A 24,129-nucleotide genomic window follows, 5' to 3' on the forward strand; every position below is an offset into this window, starting at 1 on the left:
TTTGTGGAAGAACCACACTCAAGAGGCCAAAGAGCTGCATGTGGCTCGCGAGCCACAGTTTGCCGACCACTGCCCTAGTTGAAAAGATCATGCTCTTGCTCTATAATGAACAAGATAGACAAAGAGAATAAATTCTATATGAGCTATTAAAATTAGTTTATGTGATAGAGTCACTGGGCATCTGTTTAGATTAGTCAGAGAAGTTCTAAGAACTTCATGAGCCATAGATTGTCAAGAATATTACTACCATCCAATTGAAGAAGTCAGACACATAAGTAAGTAAATGTAAGTGAAAAACTTACCAGTGCTTCAAACACTTGCTATAGGGGACCATCAGCATCAATACCACTGTGGAGAGTCATGGCAAAGCAGGATCACAGGTCTCATCCCAGACCTACTGAATTCCAACACATTGCTGAGTGCTTTATATGCAAATCAACATTGGAGCATTGGGGAGATTCAAAGGAAAGAGAAGTCACATCCATTTTGTAGTTGGAATGGTTTCTGGAAGAAGAATCATGAAGGCAACCTAAGAAGATGGATAGGACACTGGTCATGCTTTGACATTTCTTCTCAACCTCTTTCAGAGGGGTTCAGAACTAGCCCATACAGTGATGACCAACAGGCTAGAAGTTAAGATCACAAATGAAAGAAAATACATTACAACAGATGCTTCAGAAATCAAAAGGATCATTGGGGTTTATAAGCAGTATATGAGAACAAACTGGATAGATAACATAACATACACAGGTAACGTTCTAAAAACACAAAACCTACCAAAACTGAATAAAAAATAAATAGCATAAAAATAAATATGTAGCATAAAAAATAAAAAGACCAATAACAAATATCAAAATTAAATAATTAAAAACCTTAAAAAAAAGGGGGGGGGGAGGGGATCCATACACAATGGCTACACAGCTGATTTCTACAAACATTCAAAGAAAAATACCAAACCATCTTAAACTCGTCCGAAAAATGAAAGTGGAGGGGTTACTTCTAAACATATTTTACGAGGCAGGCATCATCCTGATATCAAAGCCAGACAAAGACACCACAAGAAAAGTGCAGAAAAATATATCTGATGAACAAATAAGCAAAAATCCTCAATAAAATACTAGCAAACCTGACCTGCCGGCATGGCTCACTAGTTGAGCATGGATTAATGAACTAGAAAGTAATATGTCCAGATAAAACTTTGCTAATGACCCTTTAAAAATATGTTTGTTAATTATCTAATTTGTTCGGCAAATTAGGTTGATTTAAGACTTCACTAATCTTAGAGAAACCAAGATGGGGTATAGGTAAACACCTAAACTGCTGCTTTGCATAACAATTTCAAAACTACAACTAAAAGAAAATGGACATCATCCTGAACCACAGGAAGGCTGGCTGAGTGGAAATTATACAACTAGGAGGAAAGAGAAAAGCACATTGAGGCTCAGAGGAGCTGCAGAAGGCAGAGGTACCAAGGTATGGTAGGTGCAATTTAGATTCTGTGTTAAGTTTCTTTCTTTCTTCCTTTCGCCAGCTTGACTGTGAGTTCCTTGGGGGCATTAATCATGTCTGTTACCCACTGTCCACCACTGCGGATGGCATTTCTGGTCCACTGACTGGAATCAAGTTTACCCCTGCAGCATGATTTCACTATGAAATCTAATGGGAAGATGGGTATGTAAATCCTGAGGTAGACTCCTGATCACTAAGCCTTTTCTGAGCAAGTCCCTGGACCTCTGTAAGCCTTAGTGTCCTCATCTGTAAAATGGTGACAATGCTTTCTATGCAGATTCCAAGATATCAAGAAGGAAACAGTGTTACAAATGCTTTAAACTTTAACAATGTGTCCCCCACTCGCACTTATTACCCCACATATGGCTCTTGGAAAAAACTAGGGAAGTGAAGGTCGTCTTCCAAGTCTATCTTGACTGTGGCTGAGAAGTGGTCCTCGCCGTATATCCTCCAGCATGTGTGGCTGCTTTGCTCCAAAACAACTGGCTGTTTTATGACTTTAATCCCAATTCTGAATTCCACAATGCCTCACTCAATAACTTTTCTTTATCCAGAAAACACTTTGACTCAGCCCAGATAAGAAAAGTGAGAGCCTGGAGTGTGATCCCTCCAGTTGTCTTTTGACCTCTTTTGTGCTTCTGCTAAATGTTTACATGGCAAGTCATTTCTCCACCATAAAACAAGGGTGTTGTACCATAGAGGGCCAGGATTCTTTAATTTCATAGTTATTGATAAAAGTTTTTCGTACAACTGCAGGACTTAGGTCCCTATACTGAAAGATATTAACTATGGTACCTTGAGCAGCTAACTTGTTGAGCCACTGTTTTCTTGTGAATAAAAAAATATAAAAAATATAGACTTGACATGGGAATGAAATGTCATCATGCATGTGAAAGAAAGGTCCTGGGGAACAAAGAAGTTCTGTACAGTGTCATCCACATTAAAATCACATGTTTTGAGAATCATTTTACGAAAAGCAACTAGAACAATGGTGTTAAATTTACTGTGGGTGCTTCCCCTTACTTTTCCAAGGAAACATATTTTAAGAACTCTTGCTTATGTAATGGAATCAACTATAATAGTTTGAAAATGGCTTGCCCAATAGCAATCAGATATGAGGTCATTTCTTTTCATTCATTTTCTATCTATTCTCTATTAAATCTTCCTTTAGGCATACTTTAAGCATAGGAGCTAAGCTAAAGAAAGAAAAATATACAGAAGAAACTAAGATGTGGAAAAAAGAAGAACAGGTGTACTCATTTCTCAGGACTACTGAAACAAATTATAACAAACTTGGTGGCTTAAACCAACAGAAATGCATTCCCAATAGGTCTGGAGGCCAGAAGTCTGAAAGAAACCTGCTGGCCGTGTTGGAGGCTAAAGGAAAATGCATTCCATGATTTTCTCCCAGCTTCTAGTAGCTGCTGGCAATCCTTGGCATTTCTTGGCTTATAGACAACGTCCCTCCAATCTCTGCCTACATCTTCATATCACCTTCTCTTTTTACAAACAGGTAATTTTCTGAAGGCTGATATAGGTAGATAGATAGGTAGGTAGGTAGGTAGGTAGGTAGACAGATTAGAGCTAAACAGTGTATTTAGCAACTCATGATCTATATCTCTGTTGCTCAACACAGATCTTCCTGAATATAAAGAGTGAGGGTTTTTTGGGGGGGAGGGGTATTCTTTTACATTTACACCTAAACAGCACTATAATGTGATTTTCTCAAAATAAACGGGTTCATTTCATCCACTCTGAAGGTATTGACTGTGGGGTTCTTAGGTATTAGTTGCTATTCTATGCAAGTGCCTTTGCAATATGGGTAGCCAGGTACAGTAATGAACTAGATAGATAAGGGAGATTCTAGTGTTCATGGAGTTTCTAGTACAGGTGGAAAAAAACAACAACAATGACTTAACAAAATTAACAAGGTAGTTTAAGATAATGACATGACAAATGCTGGAAAAACAAAAGGCAAATACTAGTATAGTAAGAAAGTGCCAGGCTGGTAGCCCTTAGATTGGGTGGTCAGAGACACATGTCTGAGATCAAGACATTGGACTGAGACTTCAGTGAGAAAAAGAAAGCAACAAAAGATCTGGGATCAAAGCTTTTCAGAGAGAGGAAACAATGCAGGAAACACCAGAGGAAGGAATGATCTGGTCTAAAGGCACAGTGAATGCCTGTGACTACAGCAGAGTAAACCAGGGGACAGAGATATGAGCTGTGCTCCAAGTGTTTTCAAACTCCAAGTGGGAGTTTGAAATCCAGACATTTTAAGCAAGGAAATGGTGTGGTGTTTATAAAAGACCCATTTGACTGCTTTGGAGAAAAGGTAGGATAGATGATAACAGTGGAAAAAGAAAAAGAAGCAGGTAAACCATTGTGCTAGCAGGATGAGAGATGAGTATGGCTCACTTCTGGCAGGTAGCATTAGAAGATGGACAGGGGAAGAGATTCTGAGATATTTTCTGCAGGTGTAGGATTCACTTATAGACTGGATGCAGAAAGAGAAAAGAGGAATCAAAGATGACCCCTATGCCTTTGATTTGAACAACTGGGTGGGTGTCATGTGAAATAAGAAATGTCATATTTCTTCTGAGATAGAAAGACTGGGGAAAAAGGAGTTTGGATAGTTAATGAACAGCTACCTTCTCAGGTGAGTTCCAAATCACCCCAGGGAACATGTAACCTGCATATACCTTTAAAAACACCAGTATTATTAACTTTATAACTAAATAAAACCATTTTAAGTTTCTCTCTACTGGGTACCTCACTCTAGTTCAATTCCAGGACTTAGCAGAGGGCCATACCCAAAGTGGGTCTTCAAGATAAATATTAGCTGAGTGGTCTGAGGAGTAAGACAAGCTTATGCTAGTAACTACTTTGGAGTCTACAAAGCAAGTCCTATCCATATAACTTCTGACCTTCACATTAACCCTACCAAAGAAATGATATTACTATATTTTAAAAATATTTAAAATTGATTTCAGAGAGAGGAACGGAGAGGGCAAGAGAGATAGAAACATCAATGATGATAATCGTGGATCATCTGCCTTCTGCATGCTCCACACTGGGGACCAAGCCCACAATCGAGGCATGTGCCCTGAACAGGAAGTGAAATGCAATCTCCTGGGTCATAGGTCAATGCTCTACCATTGAGCAACATAGGCCGGGCAATATTACTATCTTTATTCTATAGAAAACTAAAGCCAAAGGGAGGAAGCGACCAGGGAAGGCTTGACTCCTCTGGATGAACTGGCCCTGAAATGCAGGTATCCTGGCAAGCCAGTTCCAGCCTTTGTTGATGAGACAAAGAGTTCTAAAAATTCCCACTGTGTATAAAATTCCGGGAGCTTACCCCTCCATCACTTTACATCAGCCAGACTGTGACTCATGGCTGAAAAATCAGCCTCTATATTAAGTAGTGAATTCCATGAATACACACCAAGTTTTGTTTTCTGTAACAGGCTGCAGTAGATTCCTCTCCCAGTCTCCTTATTCCATTAAAAGTAGAGAATTTTTCCTTGGAAAACTTGGCCAGGTTGAGGGGCCTTCTCTCTGGTTTTGTGTAGAGTCTTTGATATGCTTCAAGCTCAACAACTTTCCTTCAATCCCTGGGGCCTCAGGAACAGCCAACCCACATGTGGTGGGGAGCAAGGCGAGAGGGAAGGAGGAATGTGAGGGAGACACAAACACAGCACAATGTTTTCTTTCTGAGAAACTTCATCAAGGCTCCGGTTCCAGTGACCTCACCTCCAAGCAATGCCAACTCCTTTGCTCTAAATCAAAGTTGACTTGTGGTGGTGGTTCACATGTTTTGAGTCTAATGAGCCTGCAGCTTCTGATGCAGCAAAAGAAATCCTGGGGGTAGTTGGCAATTGCCCTCTGAGATCAGGATGCTTAATGGCCCTGACTCATGCCAACCTCCAAATGTCAGTCCAGAACTTAAAAGGAATGTGTACATGGGGCATGAGGGCGTCCATGTCATCAGCTCCATTCAAATTGGAACACTTACTGTGACGCACCCACCCGGGTACATTCTACACTCTCCTTTCAAGGAAATGAAACAATTGTAGAAATAAGCTCTCAATGCACCTCCCTGCTTTCATTCTTACCCCTTGCCCTTATGTGTTACTGTTGTTTTTATTTTTTTTTTTCCTCAGAGCATGTTGTGCCACTTCCCTTTTCATAATCTTCGAATATTTGTCACAAATAGAATACAATTCATGTGCCTTTTGATATACTGCAAGGTCATTCATGACCTGACTTTAACTATATCTCTGTCTTCTTTTATGGCTGCTTCCAACACTCATTTCCAAACAACCTACTCCAATCTTGCTATCCGTGTTACATGGCAAGCATTCTCTGGCTCATGGGCACTGGAATTGCTGTTGTCTTTATAACTGAATGGAAGGCTCTTTCTACAGAGTCTCATGGCTCATTCCTTCAACACATTCAGGTTTTTGCTCAAATGTGACATCTTAAGAGCATCCTGGCACTGCTATTGTGGAAGTCTGATTTCTGAGATTTAATAGCATTGTGATTTATTTAACTTTATTATGGCTGATTAAATTGGAATGTTTTCTATTTGTCACATCTGTTCTTTGCTTTCATTTTCCTCTGTTTTTGCCTTTGTTTGAATTAACTGAATATTTTCATGATTCGATTTTATTTTTTTGTTGTTGGCTTGTTTATTACAACTTTTAATTTGTTATTTTAGTGGTTCCTCTAGAGTGTATAATATGCATTTCAATGTATTTTTATTGATTTCAGAAAGAAGAAAGAGGGAAGGAAGGGAGACGGAGAGATAGAAACATCAGTGATGAGAATCAATGAAAGGCTGCCTCCTGTACACCCCCTACTGGGGATTGAGCCCACAACCAGGGCATGTGTCCTGAAGGAAATCAAACTGTTTGACCTGGTTCACAGGTCAATGCTCAACCAGTGAGCAATATAATACACATTTTTAATGTATCAGTCTATCTTCTAGTAATATTGTACCACTTTTCTCATACTGGATTTTATTTATTGTTGATATACTAGTATAATACATTTTACTTTTACACATCATAAATTCCACATATTATTTTTGCTTAAGCTATCAATTATCGACTCATACCTTTCTATATACTGCTCTCTCTTTGCCAATATTCTATTCCACAAACACTGTTCTCCCTGGATTCACTATTCTATCACCTCAATTCAGAGTCCACATTTCCCTTCTTTGTGCTGTGACCAAGAAAACTCAAGACAATAAGCTGAGACAATTGCAAGGCTCAGCTAATGTTTGTATCATCTCTCAGGCATTATCACTGTCCTTTTATGCCTAGTGTCCAGTGCCATGAGGTCCATTATTTCATGCATTTTGTTTGTTGCTGTTGTTTTAGCTGAAGAGAGAAGTTGTCCCTGGAAGTGAAACACACCTTCAGAAGAAAACCAAAGGGAATAAAAGCATTTAGAAATCATATTTTACTCCTGATTTTTGCATTTGCTCTGGAAACTTATAAACGTGTTTTCTCCTTTCAAGACTTTAGTTATCTAACTATAAGATGGAAAGAAAGAAAACTTGTCTCAGATGGTTGTTGCGAGGCCTAAACAAAGGGGCGGTAGTAATCCAACAGAGCACACAAGAGAAGGCTTCTCCACTTTTCATGGTGGCACTTGGTACAGTTGTCAACTAGAAACAGCCTCTCCATCAATGTCCCTGCTTGGAGAAAACTCCCCAACCAGTTCTTGTGGAGTCTGTTACTTGAACTTGACAGCAGGAATTCAAATTTATTTCTGCTCAGTGCTATTCTGTGAGAAACAATTTATCTTTGTCTAATTCCATTCCTATTTTTCTGGATATGGACTCTGATGACTAACCATTTTCTCCATCCTTTCAAACAAAACTGTCACAAATTGGCTAAGCATGCCCTCCCTCTAAAGTGTAACTCTCCATCTTGAAGTACTGTTTTACAATAAACACTTAAGCATCTCAGTTTTCTCACATATTCTGACAAAAAGGCATAAACAATGAGAGCATTTATAGTTCCTAAAAACTATAAATCCAGAAAAATAAGACCACTCGTTATGTGTCAAGGGCATGAGCAAAGCATTACTTCATATCTGGAAAATACAGCCAGCAGATTTCACATGCGACATCAGCTCAAATATAGAAGCATCTTTTGGCATCGAGCAATTTAAAGGATGATTTGCATTATATGAGATAACATGATTTCTAGATGGTATTAATATCAGATTGACGTTGCAAGGTTCTCTAATGGGCAGCTCGAGTAGTCAGATAAAGAGAAAGGAAGAAACTTCATAAGGAGACTGATACTGGCTAAGCACTGGTCATCAGAGTTGTTGCTTGGAGTTTCCATCAACACCAAGCTAAAATAGTAGCTGCTGAATAAATATTTCTTTTATAATGGGAAGTATAACATAAAATCAGTACCTGATATTTCATAGGTGCTTATAATGAAATGACAGAGTATATTTAAAAACTGGAAATACATTATCCAAGTAGAAGTATAATAGTGACAATAGTGGATCTTATTGTAATCATTCTAATACCTAACATTTACACATTCTTTTCAAAAAATTTAAGGATACATTTTTAAAAAAATCAACATTTTTTCTCCTGGCCAATGAGACATTTTTTCTCCTCTCCAATGAGAAAGGTCACTACTGCTTTCTGTCACAGAGCCAATGCTGGCTTTTTACACTAGGGCTACCATTAGACATTTTGTAAAAGAGCACTATTAATGGGGTCTGTGCTGGTGGCCTTGGGTTTTGCAGATAACCATTTCTTCTGGGATTTTCCCCAAAGTGCTCAGGCAATGCTTGAGCAATATTGAGTAGTTGTAATGATGTGGGCAATTAAAGAATGCTACTTTGACAAACATTTAGCAAAGTGGAAGGAAAACATTCTGACTATTTTTAAGAGATTGTAATCACATCAGATACTCTCATTTTACATATGGGGAAATTGAGTCTAATGAAAGAAAGTAATATGCCCGAAGGTGCAGAGATGGAATCAAAGGAGGGTCTGTCTGGACCCAGTGTTCTCCATTACCAAGTTCCGGAATTGGGAAAAGCAGGTCCAAAGTCACAGCATACGAGTAAATGGGGGGGAAGAATATTATGCACTAGAATTAAGTTGGCCTCGACTGGGCCAGATGATGGGGAAGGGACCATCATTAACCACTGCTATTCTATATAAACTATGCAGAGTGCCTACACCCACTAATGAGTCTCCCACTCCTCCTAAAATTGGAAAGAGAAGGCCTCACACACAATTATAACAGTTAATGGAATTAGATGGTAAATGTGAATTTGAAATGGGAAAATAAGATTAAATCCATAAGTGAACTTAGTCACCTGCTGGATAAAACAAAGAAAGTCAGGAGGTGGAAGCAAGAAAGTTAGGGTGGGCCTGGCTGTCCATTTCATACTTAAACGCAGGACTTTTTAAACTGGTGGATCTCATAGATTTCCTGAGAGAGGAAATTGTGCTAAAAGGGGAATACAGCCCTTCAGATGTAAAAAAAATGCATGATTCCAGCACATTTGTTTAGTTTTTCTGTGACTCAGATAAAGCAAAAAGCTCATTAATTTAGAATTGGAGATAATTTGTAAGGGCCTATTCTGAAGTTTACCTTTGCTTTATCTGGCTAAAAGGATTTGGAAAGCAAATTAACAGTGTAAACAGGATGGCAGGCGGCAATATTTAACCTCTTTAGGAGAGCAAACTTTCTCCCAATATCTTTAAAACACAATTTATACATTCAGAGATGGCATGCTGGTTACAGCTTCTTCCTATCTATTTATTATAGCAAGCCCCCAATGATTTCTACCTGGGAGAATTAGCTTAGTTTGACCCAAAGCATGTGTTCTCTAAAGAAGTAAATTTGCACTTATTTATAACCATTAAACTTTTAAAACATTGATACTGACTTAAGCCCCTGAGTGCCATAATTAGTTCCACTTATCACCCTATGACTTTACTTTTATCAAAAAAAGAAACACAGGGTTTTAAGCAGCATATGGATTAGAAAAAGAATGGATATGAAACCAGAGGACTTGGATTCAAGTCCCTGTTCTTGTGTTTACTAGTAATGTTACTTGCACATATTTAGGTTAAGTGGGGATTAATCTCCTCTCTAGATCCATTTCAACAAGATAACTGCTTACAACTCAGAGGTGACCCAGAGATGAACTTTGCAAATAGATAAGAAAGTATATTATGTAGAAACTACAAGGCAGTATCAGACTGCAAAGTAATTATGTTATTGTTTTTAGCATTATTAAAGACTCAATCAAAACTGAAGCAAAACCAAAAGGACCATCTTTCCTAGACCAACTCATTATTTTTTCCAGAGATGCCACTGCTCAGCACTTCACTGCTAACAGACTCCTGGTTGGAACTGCACTTGGATTAAGCTATTAAGCTATTACTAACCAAAGCAACCTCCATAGAAACCTTCTGAACTAAGAAGCCCAGGTGCCTTTGCCCTTTTCCTGCTTCACTACCAAAGTTCTGCTTCTGTGTAAAAGTTGGGCTAGCTCACCTGCTATACATGTACTTTGATGTACTTGCATATGAGTGCCCTAAAATTTCTCGTGAACTTTTCCTTATACTTCTGTATTCCTACCAAGACTATGTCTTAAGTCATGTCTGTGTCCAAAGGGCTTAAAGCGTAACTCTTCAATATAGTCTTGAAAACCAAGGAATTTAATTCAAGAGGAAGATGTGGACATACATAAGATGAAAGGAAGAGCATTTTTTTTGTATTGGCATGTGATCATAGTGCTAGTAGCTTCTTAAGCCCATCCAAAGAAAAGTGCCTCTTACACAATAGGAAGCTGCCCCTTCTACCATGTGTATCACTAACCACAATTTAGAATGGATATCAAACTTAAGGTCAGACATATCCACAGGTTAGCTAGACAGCAGGGCTGTGCTCATTGGATATCATTTTCCCTGGCTAGAGAAGAAAGGACTAGAAGTGGCCACTTAATCCAAAGCCAATTGAATCAGACATCATTACCACCAACATCCAATTCCACTTTTTCCTTGGATGTGAGGGCGATCTGGCTGCGACATGTCATCCCATTGATTGCCAGGGTTGATTCGGCTGATCTGGTTGGCTAGGCGGGTGTCCCCCTCCTCCCTCACCGATCCATGTGTATCCCTCCCAAAGCTGCGCGCTTGGTCGAAGAGGACGACTTTCCCCCAAGAGGAGAGGACCGGTCTTCGGTCAAGGGTATACGAGTAGCTGTGCTCCCCTGCTAGAACCTCCAAACAAACTCTCAAGGTCCAATTCCACTTTTTCCTTGATAACACAATCTGATGTTTGTAAAGGTTGGTGTCATTCATTTGGGAAAGTTGACTCTCTCCTGCTCAGAAGTAAAACTTGAGCCAGCCACGGAAATCTCCTTTCCTTTGCCAGTATCTGGTTTAGACATGCCATGAGTCATAATTCCAGTTACTGAAATGTGACTTTGATGTGGAGTAATGTCCTGATGAACTTATGGGAAAAGTATCTTCATTCTTAAAAAGAAAACCGAGTGTCTTCTTTTACAGGATCTTGCCATATTTGGATAAGACATTTAAATTGGCTGCAACAATGACCATGTGCAAAAACTATACTTAGAACCAACCCACTATGCTTAGGACAGCAAAGCAGGCTGATGTGAAGAACCCAGACCTTTGGGTAATCAATGAGATACTGAATTGCATGACTCAGGAGAAGCCCTACCTTAGGACTTATTAGATGAAAGAGGTTCCTTAAGCCTCAGAAGGAGCATTTTGTCAGTCAATACTGTTCAGTAACAGTAGGTTTTGTGCTAGAAAGGAGGGAGTTCACTCCATATCTAGATATAGCAGACAGAAACTGGGTAAATACTTGCTAGAGATACTGTAGAGAAAAAAGGGACATCAGATAGATGGGCTTATTATTTGCTTGGTTTGGTTTTATTCTTATGAATTAAAAAATACAAAACATGAAACTTAGATTCACTGAGTGTAAGCACCCTGAGGGAAGGAAAGAAATGGATGGAGTATTGGGTCCTATAAAATACCTTGGTCTTACATGACTTCCCTTTTCCATTTCCTGATTACATGTAGTAATACTTTCCCTGATTTAAACCGAGTCTTATTTAGGTCCCTATGAGGAAGAAATTAAATTGATTACCTGAATCCCCAGCATCACCTTCAATCAGATATGTCAGCAGTTACCAACAAAGACCAATCCCCATTACCCCAGCCAGTGGACAACTGGTGATGTCTAGAGACATTTTTAGCTGTCGTAACTAAGGGGTTGCTACTGGCATCTAGTGGGTAGAAGCCAGGAATGCTGCTAAATATCCTACAGTGGACACAACAGCCCCCTACAACAAAGAATTATCTATGCCCCAAATGTCAACAGTGTCAAGGTAGAGAAGCCTTGACCTAAAAGAGGTCCTTATATAATAGATAGCTCCCCACCTCCCTACTTTGCCAGAGGAAACGAACAAAAGAAAGAAAGAAAGAAAGAAAGAAAGAAAGAAAGAAAGAAAGAAAGAAAGAAAAGAAAGAAAGAGAGAGAAGGAAGGAAGGAAGGAAGAGGAAGGAAGGAATGAAGGAAGGAAGGAGGAAGGAGGAAGAAAGAAGAAAGGAAAGAGAAAAGAAAGAAAGAAAGGAAAGAAAGAAAGAAATAAAGAAATAAAAGAAAGAAGAAATAAAGAAAGAAAGCAAAGAAAGAACAGAAATTGGAAGTAATGACTGAAAGAGAAGGAAGTAAGGGAGCGGAAGAAGGCAGAAGGAAGGAAGGAAGAAAATACTGTGGTTTTGGAATGTTTCTATTGAGACCTTCATATTTTCCATTAGTAGCAAATTTCAGTTATTAGTTATATGCTTTTTGTATATAATACTTGGTTTCCAGGTCCTGAAATAGTTGAAAGTAAAATAGGCCTTATTTGGATATCAACCAACAGTGGACCAAACACTGAGGAAGACTTAAGATCTGATGCTCAGAGGTGCTTCATGAATAGCTTCCCATGCCATGGAGTTGAGTCATCTGCAATTCACAGGAATGTCCCCAGATGTTAAAACATGTTCTGACCTATGAGTAGATGCTTCTTGACCCTACTTTAGAAATGCCTGAGTCACATCCTTTGTTGCTGTAGTAGACATCTCTTTGTTTCTCTACCATCCCCTCCTTCTTTTGGGGATGACACTCAATTTTACTTTGGGAAAATACTTCTCCCACAGGAATATTATCTATAAAGTCTTGATGTAACTACCAATCAAGGGCTCTTACACTACCTGGCCATGTGTTCGCAAGTGTCTCAAGCTAGGCTAGTCAGTCTTCATCTCCTTGAAACTGATTCATACCATATTGGGGTGGTGTCTTAAAGAGAAGCCCATAACTCCTTCTGCCTAGATTACCAACTTTTTATTGCTTCTGACCCAATTATTCAATTGACCTCTCAATTATGTAGGTTGCCTTCACATATTTTTCATCTGCCACCCCCCACCTAAGGACTTGTTTCAGTTTCTTATATTAAAAAATTCTCAACTTTAGCAACTTTTAGAATTAGGTCGTAGGCAGGGAATCAAGATATATGGATTCTCTCTTAACTCTTAATTGGCCATTATGGTCCTGAGAAGGATATGTTGCCTCTCTGAGCCTGTATCTTCATTCATAAAAATAGAAATGGTGGGCTAGATCATCCTTAAAGGCCTTTATAGCTCTAAGGTCCTATAATAAATATTAGACCTTCTTTGACTAGGTAAAGCAAATTAAACTTTCAAGATAGCCAGGAGGTGGTGCTCCAGTACTATGATGATACAACCACTAACTGTCTCCAAGCAATACTACCCCTGTTGGGGATAACAGATTCCAAGAAGCTTGGAAGGTCATTTCCACACTATCTGGTTGCTTTGGCACATATTCCTCATCTATTGCTAAACACAATTTGGTGTGTGGCTACTGTAGGAAGTTGTTGCTGGGTCTCTGTTGGAATAGATAAACCTCCTTTCTCAAATATTTCCCTACTAGATAATAGAAATATTTTTCTCAATATTTGGTAAGGCACAGTGATGGTGAGTAGAGGCAGGCAGTAGAATTATTCATAGATACATCAGAATGAGACACACAGCTCCAAATGCCATAGAGAGGGAGAAAAATATGGACCTTGCATTGTAGTATAAGCTCTGCCATGTATTTGTCACGTAATATTGGGAAAGTGTTCCTGCATTTTTCTTTAATTACCTCCTCTGTAAACAATTACATTGTATGAGATCATTGTTTCCCAAATTTATATTTTGTCAGATAAAAAGAGTAGAAAAACCATTTCCTTAAATAAGTCATACATTAAATCCTCAAAACATAAATACTTCTCAAAACTTTTCACAAGTGGCAAAAAATTCAATTCTACCAGGCTTACAAGTAAAGTAAAATGGGGGGGGGGGGAGGTTAAAAACATCTGATGTGATTGGTTCAAAGATCAAAAACTATCATCAGAGATCCATCTCTATACCACCCATGTGCCTATATCTTGTTGGCTTTATACTTAAGCAGACCCTCAACATGTGATAAGATGGATATAGAGAAGATAAAGGAAGGGAGAGTTGTTTTCTCTACCACCCCTACTCCACATTTGTTATACTTCAATAAAGACCAATGAAATAGTGTACCACCATTGTTGAAGATAAGGCTCTGTGCTTGCCAGTTCTATCAGGATAACATGAACTGAGAAAAGGAATATACTACATAGGAAAAAAGAGAAACAAAGGACAAAGGATGAAAGGGAAGAAATGATGGAAGAAAGGAGAAATGTTCAATGCTAAAAAAATAAATAAAACTGGAATTGCTATGAGTGGAAGAGAAGAAAGACTCATCTTTCCATCAGGTAGTTAGTTCCTCAAATATCTCCATAGAACACTTAAGTTATGAAGAAAGAAATTAAAAATCATGTGACTAGGGATCTAGAAAATTTCTTAAAGTTATAAGGCTCTAGACCTCTAAATTGAGAAAAGCATGACACAGGTCTAGTCTCTCTCTTTTTGCCATATTAAACCATTGTTACTCCATTTTCTATGGGCTAGCTATTTATTTAGAAAACACACTGATGACTTGCCATCTTTGCTGAGTATTTTATCATTCTCCAAAATGTTTTGAAACCTCTTTTAACAATGAGCTTTCTTTATAGATGGTAGTAAACTCAGAGATGATTCTATTATTTAAATGATGCAATTGAAAACAGATAATAAATGAATTACCGAAGGATTGGTATAAAATGGTATATATGGAAGAACCCAATGAAATAGCAATGTCCAGCTCAATCATTTTCATTTTGAGGAGGCTAGATCGAGTAAGAAGAACCTGTCTTCCTAATGCTGGGAAAGGATTTAGTCCCAAAGCAGGAAGCAGAAGTCCAGATTTGTCTTCCAAACCCATTTATTCCTTCTAATTGGTGCATAAGTGGGTGTTGTGACAAGTGATATTTTTTCTAAACACAATTCTGATCACGTCACTTCTGCCCCTAACAATTTCCATGGTTCCCCCTCTATATGGAATGGTCCCAACACTTGTGTAAGACATCAAGACCCTAGCTGACTTGTCCAGCTTCGTCCCTACCACTCCTTGCTTTTTCCTTTATATGCAAGCAGTACTGGGTTTTCCTGGCATCTCTCACACGTTGTGGCATTTCTAGTTTCTAGTCTCTGCTCAGATAATCCCTCTGTCTGTGGACCCTGGTAGACCGTGAGGTCTGAATGGTTGGCAACCACTGGTTTAAGGAAACCTTTGGAGCAGCAGTCACCAACTGGTGGTCCACAGACCACTGGCAATCTGTGAGGTACGAAAGGTTGGTGACCGCTGGCTACTATGCCTATCCCTCGCTTTTATCTCATAAACTCTTTGTCCTTCTCTAGGGCTCTATTCATCTGTTAGTCTCTTACAGCATCCTATGACACACCATCTTCTTGCAAACTAGTTAAACTGTTACCCTTTGTTTCTCCCATGGCATCTCATCCATTGATTTTTTAGAGAGTTGGAGAGAGGGAAAGACAGAGAGAAGCATTGATGTGATAGAAACACATTGATTGGTTGCCTCTTGCACATGCCCCAACCAGGGCCTGGGCCGGAGAGAAGTCTGCAACTAAGGTACATGAGCTTGACTGCTATAGAACCTGGGACTCTTTGGTCCACAGGTTGATGCACTAGTCATTGAGCCAAACCCGATAGGGCCTCATGGTATCTCATCTTTATTTCTATGGTTACTCTTCCTAAATTGAGTATTGTCATTTTATAGATTTAGTACTGTGCATGCCATTTTGAATAAATCCTATATAATAAAAGCCTAATATGCTTAGTTTTTGGTTGTCCAATTGGCCATTTAACCAATCAAAACATAATATGCTAATGATATGCTAAGGCCTCTCAACCATTTGCTATCACATTCACTGACCAGGGGGAAGATGCTCCAACGAGTAGATCAGCTTGCTGCTGGGATCTGGCCAATAGGGACAGATCGAGACATACCCTGGAGCTCTCCCTCAGTCCCACCCTGGCTGGCCAACCTCTTGCGTCTCTCCATCTTGGATAGTGCACTGGTGGGGTCCCTAGCCCTGGCCTGCATCCTCTTGCAATCTGGGACCCCTCAGGGGATGTCACAGAGTCAGTTTTATCTTGATCCCACAGGCCAGGCTGAGTGAACCCACTTGTGCATGAATTTGTGCACTGGGTCTCTAGTAAAGTATATTGAGCTTAGGCTCATAACATCAATAGAGAGAGGTTAGGGACAAAAATGCTTTTCTAGATTCTCTAAAAGTACACCAGAACAGGCATCACTAATGGTTCTCTTTCTTGAAAGCCAGAAGGAAACTGCAGATTCCTCCTCTACACCATGATGTGGCCACTATCATTTCACTGAACTTGGAAACTAAGTGAATATTTTACTTATCATTCCCACATTTCATTGGCAGAACCCAAGATTGGATGTTTTCCTTGGGGCTGTTTCTTAAATTTGCTAATCCTATTTCACTGGAGCAGGTGCAAGTGAGGAATGGGTATTATTTTCTGACCCTCTAAAATTTAGAGTCTAAATCCTAAATTGGGACTATTTTCTCTGGATTCTTTTTGGAAACTCAATAGGTCTTAATTTATTTCTCTATTTTCCTCATTCATCTTTGCAGACTAGAGAAGCCAATTAATACTGTCAATATACTTCCTGAAAATTTCCTTGGCAAGATATATAAGTTCATTAGGTCCACTTTTTCCTTAGATTTTCTATTTTACTATAGGTAATAACATTTCCATTCAGCAACCCTTTTTCCAGTCTCCAACAGCAACTCTCACACTCTTCCAACACCTTCCACTAGCTTCCCCACCCTCCTAACTTCTGCCTGCAGCTAATTCCATGTATTTTATATGTTTGTAATGGTCGTACTAATTTATTTTTTTTTTAACTCATCAAATGCTTCATAACTTACATTCCAACACACGTGGCTGAAAATAACAATTTTTTAAAAAATTTCTTAATTTTTTTTGGATCAGCAAGTGGTTCTGCTCAAGGTGAGGTTGCCTAGATTCAGTGAGGGAGATTTATTCAATCAGGTGCATGGCCTGAGGAACCACTTAGTTCCTCAGCTCTCATCCCTCTTTCTCTCCCTCTCCCTTTTTTTTCTTTTTCTCAGTGTTTTCTCATCATTCAGTAGTCCAGCTCCAGCTGATTTACATGGTGGCTGCATTTCAAAAGAATAAAAAAGGAAGCAATCAAAACTTAAGGGATGGACCCAGACTGGAACAGCCTCACTTCTGCCACATTTTTATTGGCCAAAGCAACTCACAAGTTGGGGTCAGAATCAAAGGTAGGAGAAACAGAATGCACTTCCTGATTTTACAGTGTCAGGAGTATACAGAGATGGGAAGAGCTCATTGTGCCTATCTTTGCAGACAACCTACTATGCTACACTACCCTTTAACTTTTCTGGTATCAGAAGCCAAAAGAGCCATTATTCTCAATCCATTTTTTTAAATAGTGTTATTTAGGCTTCTATGATTAGACTAAAAGTGTTCTGACCAATACATATGAAAGAAGTGAATATATGGAACAGTTGGCTAAGAGAGGAAAGTAAGGTTAAAAAGAAAAAGAAATCTTGGAAAAGTGTCAGAGTTGAATGTGATTGGTTATCTGGAACTTCAAGTCCACAGGGCATGGTGAACTCTCCACAGAACCAGAGATTAAACCCCCACAAAAAGAAATGTCTGAAAGTATTTCACCCAGTCTTTCCCAAAGCGTTCTGTAAGACTTTGTTTCTGCAGGATGCTTTTTAGTGATTCCATGGAAAAATGAGTTTCACTGCTCAAGGATTCAGCAGGGCTTTTGATAGCTAATAGGCATCATGAATCATAATGTGCTTATGTGTCATAATATCTACCAAACCCATTTTACCATAGACTCTGCACTTCGGCATTTAAGAAGTGAGGTTTCATGGGATATGTCTGTGGGGTTCTGGTAGAGTGTGAGCTTCTCATTTTAAAGTGAGAAATCAGAGCTCAGAGAGTCTGAGTCACTTGGTTGAGGTAAGTAGGAGGAGAACTTGGGGCCATGTCTCTTAATTCTTGATTCCAAGTTCTATTATTCTTCATCTGGCTGAGGTGTGGACACTGTTAGATTAACTAAAAAGGGAGGCCACTAGACTAGAGTGCTTGAATGCCATGGTGGCCTTCATAAGCAAACAAAAATCTAAGCCTGCAGGTGCCTCAAGGCTAATAAATAAAATGCTGAGGTCAGCCAATCACAAACAACCACTAGACTGAGCTATAGCCCATCTACAATGGCCTGACTTTGCTTCTGTTTTTTAACTATGAAAGTTTCTCTCTGGCTCCCATTGTGGACTCTCCTAACCAATTCTGGAAGGTGCTGCTCAATTCGAATTAATTTTGCTCAAATACACTCTTAAAAATTGTAATATGTCTCAGTTTATCTTTTAAAAGCTCTGGTGACAGGAGAGGAAACTGAAAGAGATGCGATGGTCCACAGAAGCAAAAAAGGAACACAGCGCAGGTAACTGAGCCCTGGAGAGGTAGCTCTGTAGGGGATGTTGGAGGAGTGTTGGGATGAGGGCAAGGGTAAGTCCCTCTGGGATCCCAGCTCCACAGCTTTTCCATTATGAGCTTCCAAATTTTATTTGAGCATTTCTTTTTCTGGACTGGATCTGGAAACTGGCAGAGTTGGAGTGGGTCTGACCTAAAAAGCATACCGGTCCCATCAGAATGAGTCCGACTTAGAAACCAAACTAGTTCAGGCTCAGACTGGTGCCAATTTATGAGCTGGAGTGCATCTGAGTTAAACAGGATTGGGTCCAGTGTGAGGCCCCAGGTGAATAAAAGTTTGTTTTAAAGCCGAATAAATAAATTAACATTATCAAAGACCATCTTGAGTCTTTGGAGACAGTGGAGAACTTTTAAATCATCTTAGTTAAGGGTATCTATTTACCAGGTACCCTAGAGGAAAGGGGGTCCATACACTCACCACAAAGGATAGGGTAAAATTGTTTTCCTCCTCTACAGTTGCTGGTGACTAGGATGAGACCTGCTGGGACACCCCACTCATTCCACAGCCTATCAATGGCACCTGGGGAAATTGACAAAAGAAGACAAAGGGTAAGAGTGCTTAACAAAGTTGTGCCCATTTGAGGGAGTAATTATTTGGAATAATTTAATATTCCAAATTCAGATTAGCAGGAAAAATAATTGGTTTTAGATCTTTTTCTCCCAGGTACAACACTTGCCTTCTTCATTTTGTTTTCTGTCCTAAGAAGTTGGTTTGGGAACTAGCAGATTGGTGGCCCCCAAAATATTGCTGGACAGCAATGCAGCCCCACTTGTGGCTAGACATGGCTGGACAGAAATGTGCTTGCACTTGGTTTTCAACTGGAGTCCTACTGCCAATTCTCAGAGGAATGTCTAAGTCCTTCTTTCTTTTGACTGTGTTTGGATATGGATATGGATATTGCGAGGGTAGAATCTTTATTATTATTAATGTTAGAGAGTAAAAGCGAAGGAGAGAAAGATAGCAACATCAATGATGAAGAGAATCACTGATCAGCTACCTCTTGCACACCCCCACACTGGGGACTGAGCACACAACTTGGGATGTGCCTTATCTGGAATCAAATGTGGGACTCTTCAGTCCACAGGATGGCACTCTATCCGCTGAGCCAAACCAACGAGGGTGAGGGTAGTATCTTTTATACCCTCTTCAGGGAATGCTCTTGGGTTCATGGCGTTGTTCAATAATACCAGGAATATGTACTGTTTGTCCAGGCTGGAACTTGACAAGATAGTCAAAAGGATTTTTTTAAAGTAGCTCTATGGTAAGAATTTGGCCAAATTGGAAGCTAATATTTAGACCATGACAGAAACTTTTGAAAGGGCTTCTCCCATAGTTAAATGCAACCATGTAAGAAAATATTGCATTATTGTACATGTTTTATGGCTAAAAATTTGTAGCAAAAGCTGTAAGATTGGTGCATTTATCTGCATGTTCATGTATGTCTATGAATGTAAGTTATATATGTGTGGTATTTTTCTACCTCAAGATGGTATTGCCAAAATTAATTTGTAAAAGCTATATTTAATTGGCTTAAAGACAAACAAGTATTTATATAAATCAAGTATAGTCTCAGAAATTCAGAAACCAATCCAACTGTTTTTCAAGTTCATTTGATCTAGGGTAATTTCTGGTAAATAAAAGGTCATTTCAGTTTGTTGGTTTAATTAAAACAAGCATGTCTTTAGAGGTGTAAGTATTAAATATAATACTTTTATTATAGGTTTCCTAAAAGTCAAATAACTGTATGTTATCTCTGTTACAAAATTTGTCAGAAAAAAAAATAATTTAAAGTGATGGTTAGCTGTTTAATGTCTCATGGAATTTTTATGAGTGATCTAAACATAATTGTTAATAACAAAAAATTAAATGAAGTAAAATAAGTTTATAGATGAACTTTTAAACAAAAAATTATTCTTTGTGGTATGTTTACTTAAAAATATTTTCCCAGACCTAGCTAGTTTGGCTCAGTGAATAGAGCATCAGTCCTGGGTTCAAGTCCAGTCAGGAGCATGTACTGTGGTTGCAGGTGTAAGCTAGAGGGAACCAATCAATGTGTCTCTCTCATATCAATGTTCTCTCTCTCTCTCTCTCTCTCTCTCTCTCTCTCTCTCTCTCTCTCTCTCTGTGTGTGTGTGTGTGTGTGTGTGGGTGTGTGTGTGTGTGTCTCCCCCTCCTTCCCACTCTCTCTCTAAAAAAAATTACACATATCTCCTCAGGTGAGGATTAACAAAAACAAACAAGCAAACAAAACCATCTTCTAAAATCTTTTTGGTAACTTGAAACCTTGAAGTTATACTGAGATAGTGAAATGACAGGTAATCATTGAATATTTAGGTTATATAGAAATAAAATACTGACATATTAACTACTAAACATAAGTTTATCGACTTTTGGCTTTCTTGTATAGATGCACTAAAGTTATTTGGGCCTATCAGTACATATGTTTTGTTTCACGTTGAAAAATTTTACTCTGAGGAAGGATAGACTTCTAGAAATTATAAAATTGCCCGTCTACAGAGTACAACTTCAACATGCAAGCCATAACTGTTTACTACTTAGTTTTCATTAGGAATAAGAGACGCTAAAGGTTAGGATTCCTAATTAATATATGTAACTAAAGCTATTTAGAAATAATAAGGGTGAAAGAAAACAACTGTGTATGAAAAGTAGGTAAGGAAAGAAGAATGACTGGTTCTTCCTGAATGAGAGAAAGAAAAACAGGACAAATGGATAAAACCCAAATGGATAGAAAGTTTTGTAAATGATTTGTGGAAAGGGAATTTTTGTGCAGTCAGCTGACTAAAATCATAATGAATTATTTAAGATTTTAAAGCAAGTTTTACTATCTAAAGTACAGTAGCACAAAATTATAATTTGGTTTTCTCTCTATTAAGAGGACAGTGTTTTCCTGGACTATTGGTCTGCTTTTGATAAGACAGTGTGAAGGTGTTTTTTTGTTTGTTTGTTTGCTTGCTTGCTTGTTTCCCTTTGGGTAATCTACCTGGGAAACAGAGATTGTGTGTCTTACAAAACAATTAACTGGGCTCTGTGTTGTATTTGCCAAGTCTTTGATTGCTAAGGAAAACCCAGTCTTCTCAATAGTAAAAGAGCTAAGTTTCAGTTACAACTATGTAACTTTATGTGTTTGCCTTTAAAATCATCTATTTTCACTTTACTTAACTAGATAATTTAATATTATTTTATAATGATCTGAGATTCTATGTAGTCAAATGTTTAAACCTTTTGACATTTTGACAACATCCCCAAATCAAATTCTAACTGGAGCCTTTTTAATCTTAAAGTAATTCATATATTTCCCAGAGGGTTCTGGAAAAACTCAAAAGATTTCTCTCTGACTTTGTAAAATAAAGATACTAAAATAATTAAGATTATTTGATATGCTAAGTTACACGGGATGGGAAGTGTTCTCAAATAAGAAGTGGAGATAAAGTGTATAGAGATACATTAATTTAGGAATTCTAGAAATTAATTTTTTACAAATTTGTCAATACTCACGTTGTCTAATTATTATCCTAATATATTATACTAGAGGCCTGGTGTACAAAAATTCATGCACTCAGTGTGTGTGTGGGGTGTCTCTCAGCCCGGCCTGAACCCTCACACAGTTTAGAACCTCTTGGGGAATGTCTACCTGATGAGTTAGGCCCATTCCTCAGGGGATCGGGCTTAAGCTGGCAATCAGACATCCCTTTGGAAGCCTGAGATGTCTGACTGACAGCTTAGGCCTGCTCCCCTTGGGCGGACATCCTTAGTGCTGCCAAGGAGGTGGGAGAGGCTCCCACCACCACCATTGTGCTTGCAGCCCTCAGCCCTCAGCTAGGCTTGTGGCTGACTGGAGCACACTGTGGGAGCACACTGACCACCAGGGACAGCTCTTACATCGAGTGTCTGCCTCCTGGTGGTCAGTGCATGTCATAGTAGTTTTCCCAGTGGTTCTGCTGTTAGGGTCAATTTGCATATTACCCTTTTATTATATAGGATGCCACTGAAATAACTACATTTCCTTATCAAACTAACTCTAATCAGATATTTAAAATGACCATTTAAAAATTATTTTGTCATCTTCATACAGTTTTACTCTGACACATTTACAAAGGTTCTTCATCTTTGGGAAGATACATAGAAAGGTCTATGACAAGTAGTCTAGAATATCAGGTTTGATTACTTTAAGGTCATAAAACTGAACTCGGTAAGAATTTCTAGAGCTCATGGAAAAACTGGATTCAAGCAGAATAATAATGTAAAATATGGGATTGAATAAGCTAATGAAGATGATTATGATTTTTTAAAAACCTTTTTTAAACATTACTGGTTTCTTAATGTTTTATTTTTCCAGATTTAAGAAAACCGCCGAAGCCGGTTTGGCTCAGTGGTAGAGCGTCGGTCTGTGGACTGAAAGGTTCCAGGTTCGATTCCAGTCAAGGGCATGTACATTGGTTCCAGGTTCGATTCCAGTCAAGGGCATGTACATTGGTTGCCTCTTGCACACCCGGTAGGGGGTGTGCAAGAGGCAGCTGGTCGATGTTTCTCTCTCATTGACGTTTCTAGCTCTCTATCTCTCTCCCTTCCTCTCTGTAAAAAATCAATAAAATATATTAAAAAGAAAACCTTTTTTTTCTTTTCTCCTAGATGATCTTAGACTTAATTTTATAATGCATGTCTCTATAAGCATTTACTTTTTCTTTCTAATTGAACTCTCTTGAATTCAGAAACTTATTGAATATTCCTATTTTCATAGCAATAGAGTTATTTGCATAAATGTTTAATAAGATTCTGTTATCTTTATATCAGGACACAATTGGGAACATTGGTTATATTACCAAGACTTTGACTGGAATGTCATATCTGAGAATCTTCATAAAATCAGATATGACCAGACAGCTTTAAGGAACACAGGTTAACTTCATTGAGCCAATAAAATCCTTTGGAAAAACTGGTGGGGTACCTTGCTTACAGGGTTCCTGGCAGCCTTACTAGGTAAGTAAGGAAACATTAATTCCTGGCAGGCCCCAGAACCTCAGGGTATCCTAGGATCTCCAGGAGAGGAATTCACCCAAATCCATAAATATTCCAGGCAAAAAGTTCGAGGGTGAGTTCTTGGCCTGGCTTCTTAGCCTAGAGAGGCTTTTGAAAATTCAATCTAAGATTCTTTATGAAAATTCCAGCAAAGCAGATTTTAAAAGAGCCTGTATGATCAATCAGTATCCTTGCTACACTTGGGAAAATAATCAGGCCAAGATTAATGAAACTAGAGTTATTTTGCAAATAAATTAGTCTTTGCTAGAAATGACTATGCTTATAGAGGAAAAAATTACATTTCATAACTTAACCTTGTGGCTATCAGAAGCTAGTCCTCTTCACTGTCAGTGAAGTTTTGCTTGCTATGTATCTATCATACAAACTGGATCCTCAATTCTTCTAGTTTCCCCAAATATCTGGCTACAACTTTCCAAACTAATGTTTCCAATTTTCTCCAACTTTTTTTATTTCAAAACACTAAGA

This window comes from Pipistrellus kuhlii, unplaced genomic scaffold, assembly GCF_014108245.1.
Source record: "Pipistrellus kuhlii isolate mPipKuh1 unplaced genomic scaffold, mPipKuh1.p scaffold_m20_p_12, whole genome shotgun sequence".
Taxonomy (NCBI): domain Eukaryota; kingdom Metazoa; phylum Chordata; class Mammalia; order Chiroptera; family Vespertilionidae; genus Pipistrellus; species Pipistrellus kuhlii.